We start from the raw sequence: 5,106 nt of genomic DNA, 5'->3' as shown, positions 1-5,106 counted from the left end.
CCAAGGGTCAGGAATTTTGGAGTGGCTACCTGGGATGTTCTCAAGATCTCAGGATCTCTCAGTGGGTTTGTAGTCAGATACAGGCTGGGGTTTGAGTCATCTTACAACTTGCCTGGGGGTCTACTCCCAGGCAGCTCACACACATGACCAGTGTGTTGCTGCTTGTGGTTGATGGGAGGCCTCAGTTTGTCATCAGGTGGGTGAGTGTCCCCACAGCTTGACAACTGACTTCCCTGAGAGCAGGGGTGTCCAACCTACAGCTGGGTTGCGTGTGGCTCAGAGGCAATTAATGTAGTCCAGCACAAAATTGTAAACTGACTTAAAAGATTCTGAGTTTTTTTGTGATTTTTTTGGTGGAACTTGATCGGCTGTTCTTGAGCATGAACATTTAGATGACAATGTCATGCTACAATGTCACATAGAATAAACATATGTATGCTCTCACTATCTGCACACATGCGTGGCTTCAGTTTTACTGTGGTGTGAAGCTTCCAGTTATTTTCGGAGCTCAGACAGTCAAATTGATACCGTCAGGTATTACATGTGCTCACAGGGATGTGGCAAGACAGCAATTATCAATATTTCAACCTACCATTGCAACATTAGATTTTAATGTCAAGTAAGCATTCTTATTCGATTATTAAGGATACTTCCATTCCTTGGTGGCACCTCACACATAACGTGCTGTACTTTACAGTCTGTCCTCTACCATGCCCCAGATCAGCAGCCAAGATGTAAGCAAGGGCCCAAGTCTTGCTTTCTATTTCCCTGTCAATTAATCTTCACAGTAAAAGTAAATATGGTTCTTTATCTATTATGTTTTTAATCCTAGCATGGCTTCTACAACTTCTCAAAAGAAAACAGAACCCCCCTCCAAAGAAAAATTACCTATTTTCAGACTGTTCAATAAAAAGGGAACAGATGACCACTTTTTTGTCAAGGCAAATAGTAAGGCATCCATTCTCCTTAATTTGTAGGGAATCTGTGCAAGTTTTCAAAAACTATAATTTGAAAAGGCATTATATGCAAAAACATGCTCCCAAATTTGATGTTATAAATAATTGTGTTGTGAGGAAAAAACAGGGGAGCTGAACAAAAGTCTGTCTTCTCAACAACAACAAAAAAATTTAAGTTACAAATCAGATGGATTCCATTGTAAAAGCTAGTTATGTGGTAGCATATTAAATAGCAAAAAAAATCAAAGCCATTTACTAATGGTGAGTTTATTAAGCAATATTTGGAAAGTATGTCAAATATAATTTTCCATGACAAAAAGGGGTTATTTCTAAGATCAGTTTGTCTCCCCAGACTATAGCCAAGTGAACTGACAAAACTGGAAAATCTTGCAAAAGAAGTTTAGAGAGTAAAGCTGCTGATTTTAAATTTTATGCTTTGGCAATGGACAACAGCCCTGATGCTACAAACATGGCTCAACTGGCTATTTCTGTTAGCTATGTTAATAATGAATATGTCTCTGAAGAAATGACTACATTAGTTCCATTAAAAGACATAACTAAATCAAGAGATTTATACGAAGTAGTAAAAAATATGTTGAAGAGCTTTTCACAAGATGGCGCCGAAAGCGAAGAAGGAAGCTCCTGCCCCTCCCAAAGCCGAAGCCAAAGCAAAGGCATTGAAGGCCAAGAAGGTAGTGCTAAAAGGCATCCACAGCCACAAAAAAAGAGAAGATCCGCACATCACCTACCTTCCGGCAGCCAAAGACTCTGAGGCTCCGGAGGCAGCCCAAATATCCTCAGAAGAGTGCCCCCAGGAGAAACAAGCTTGACCACTATGCCATCATCAAGTTCCCCCTGACCACTGAGTCTGCCATGAAGAAGATAGAAGACAACAACACACTTGTGCTCATTGTGGATGTCAAAGCCAACATGCACCAGATCAAATAGGCTGTGAAGAAGCTTTATGACATTGATGTGGCCAAGGTCAACACCCTGATCAGGCCTGATGGTGAAAAGAAGGCATATGTTTGACTGGCTCCTGATTATGATGCTTTGGATGTTGCCAACAAAATTGGGATCATCTAAACCAAGTCCAGCTAGCTAATTCTAAATATATAACTTTCCACCGTAAAAAAAAAAAAAAAAAAAAATGTTGAAGTGATTTTTTTGTCCACTGTCAACATATCTTACAGTTACTGATGGTGCCTGGGTGATGGTAGGTAAAAGAGAGGGACTTATAAAGTTAATAGAAGATGATGCAATTGCTGCCCCCAACTCATGCTTGATGAAGTATCATTGCATAGTACAACAAGCAAATTTATGCACAAAAGTTTTAAAATGGATAACATTTTGCAAATCATCAAGATAGTGAATTTCATAAGGGCCAAGAAATTGAATCATCATCATTCCTGGGAATTCCTTAAAAGTACTGATGCTAGCCAGGTGTTGTGGTGGCCAGCTAGAATCCCAGCTACTTGGGAGGCTGAGGCAAAAGGATCGCTTGAGTCTGAGAGTTTGAGGTTACTGTGAGCTATGATGCAACAGCACTCTACCAAGGGCAACAAAGTGAGACTCTGCCTCAAAAAAAAAAAAAAAGAAAAAGAAAAAAGAAGAAGAAGAAAGGAAGAAAAAAACAAGTACTGATGCTGACTATGGAAACATCATTTACTTCTCAGAAGTAAGATGGCTAATTTGAGGTCAAATGTTGATGATCAAGTCATTTATGGTATCAAAAACCATTTGTGCCAGAGCTTGACAATGAAAACTGGCTTACAGAGTTAGCATTTATAATGGATTTAGCTGCTCATTTCAAAGAGTTAAGTGAAAGCCAACTTATCAATGCAGTGTTTCAAACCATAACAACATTCCACGTGAAACTGCATATTTCGGTATTTTTCATGTTCAAGATTCACATTTAAATTGATTTTGTTTCACAATTCCATCTACTTTGTATGAATATTATTCTGTTCATATGTGCTAGGCATTTTCCTTTCTTATAACAATTCTATAAGGATACTCTTGTTATCTCCATATTACAGATCAGGAAACTGAGGTGGAGGAAGATAGTTGAATAAAAGTCAGTCTTCTGGAAGAGAGATTAAGATAGAGAAGATCTAAAAGAAAAACTGGAAAATATTTGGCCCAATATTCTTACCAAATTAACCTATAAATTCTGTGTAGTTCCAGTCAATATTTCAGCAAGCATTTTCATTGAAATAGACAAATTGCCTTTTTTTTTTTTTTTTTTTTAGACAGAGTCTCAGTTTGTCACCCCTGGTAGAGTGCCCTGGTGTCACAGCTCACAGCAACCTCAAACTCTTGGGCTTAAGTGATTCTCTTGCCTCAGCCTCCCAAGTAGCTACAACTACTGGCACCCACCACAATGCCCGGCTGTTTTTAGAAATGTGGTTTTGCTGTGGCTCAGGCTGGTCTCAAACTCCTGAGCTCAGGCAATCCACCTGCCTATGTCTCCCAGAGCGCTAGGATTATAGGCATTGAGTCACCTTGCCAACCAGCAAACTGATTCTTATGAAAGAACAAAGAGACAAAATGTAGCCAAGATAATTCTGGAAAAGAGTAACAGAAACAAAGAACTTGACCTACAAATGATACAGGCTTGCTATAAAGTAAAATAATAAGATAGAAGTGAGTAAGACATCAATAGCCCAGAGATGGACAAATATATCAGTGGAATAGAATAAAGAGCCTGGAAATAGCCCAAGTATAAAAGAGTCCCATATAAAAATATAACAGATGAAGCATATAAAATCATTGTGAGGAGGACAGAGCATTTACTAAACAGAACTGAGACAACTTGATTTCTGTATGGAAATTTCCATAGCTGGAAAATACCACTGGATCTCTACCTAATACCACTACAAAGATAGTAGTATCTAGATGACCTTGATAAGGGAAAGAACTCCTAAAAAAGACAAAAGAAGCAAAAAATCATAATTAATTTGGCTGTATCAACATTTCAGTACAATTAAGACCACTTCAGAAAAGTTTGTGTTTTAAAAAGAGACCAGAGACACAAAAGAAGACATTTTCAACACATGTGATTAATAAAGTTGAGTAGTGAAGTGATAGAGTTGAGTAAACTTTATTTTTTATACAAAAAAGACTGATTGCCACAAAATAAGAAAAAAAATTTAAAAATTAAGAAAAGGAGGGGCAAGTGTTCCTCCTTTTTTATGTTCACAGGGAAACATAATGAGTGATTAGGGTATGAAAATAGTAGCAGCAGTACAATGAAATGTAAAACAGCACGAGTTTCCACGCTGAAAAGCTGATGTATTCCTGTTAGCCAGGGTAAAGGAAAGCAGGAACGTCAAACACTGCAAAGAGAAGTATGATTTGATTCCACCACCTTGGAGAACTCTTTCATGATAACTGGAACATGGAAGTGGGCAATCCAGTAATTTCAAGGTTCATTTAATACCTCACATGAAGTCCCATACATGTCCTCTAAAGGACAGAGGAATGTTCATTGCAGCACAATGTGTTTGTAATCACAAAATATTGGAAACATCCTAAATGTCCATAAGAAGGAAAGCACATAACTAAGTATTGATGGATACTCACAATAGAATACCAAAATAGAAGCTGGGTGTGGTGGTTCATGCCTGTAATCCTAGCACTCTGAGGCTGAGGCAGAGGGTCCCTTGAGCTCAAGAGTTTGAGACCATCCTAAGCAAGAGCAACACACTGCCTGTACTAAAAATAAAGAAATTAGCCAGACATGGTGGTACCTGCCTGTAGTCCCAGCTACTCAAGAGGCTGAGGCAGAAGGATGGCTTGAACCCAGGAGTTTGACATCTCTGTGAGCTAGGCTAAGACTATGGTTCTAGCCTGGGGTAACAGAGTGAAACTCTGTCTCAAAAAAAAAAAAAAAGAGAGAAGAAGAAGAAAGAAAATAAACAAAAAAAGAATATCAAAATACAATCAAAATGACTGAATTGTATGATTTTTATAAATTAACAAAAATAAATTTCAACAACATAATGTAGAGTAAAAATGTATATTATGTACTATATAATACTTTTTTACAAAAAATAGCTTTCTATTATGTATATATATACACATATATGTTTATACTTCTATATGACAAATTCATAATAGTCCTTGTTACTGGGGAGGGAAGAAGGTG

General features: G+C 37.8%; 1 pseudogene; it reads left to right on the top strand.

The window, feature by feature from the left end:
- Positions 1–1,569: 1,569 nt before the first annotated feature.
- LOC100962488 lies at positions 1,570–2,042 on the top strand (annotated as a pseudogene).
- Positions 2,043–5,106: the final 3,064 nt, after the last annotated feature.

Source organism: Otolemur garnettii, unplaced genomic scaffold (assembly GCF_000181295.1).
Source record: "Otolemur garnettii isolate 467f Iridium unplaced genomic scaffold, OtoGar3 scaffold00068, whole genome shotgun sequence".
NCBI lineage: Eukaryota > Metazoa > Chordata > Mammalia > Primates > Galagidae > Otolemur > Otolemur garnettii.
The sequence above is the reverse complement of the archived record's forward strand: the minus strand, read 5'-3'. Positions and strand labels throughout refer to the sequence as shown.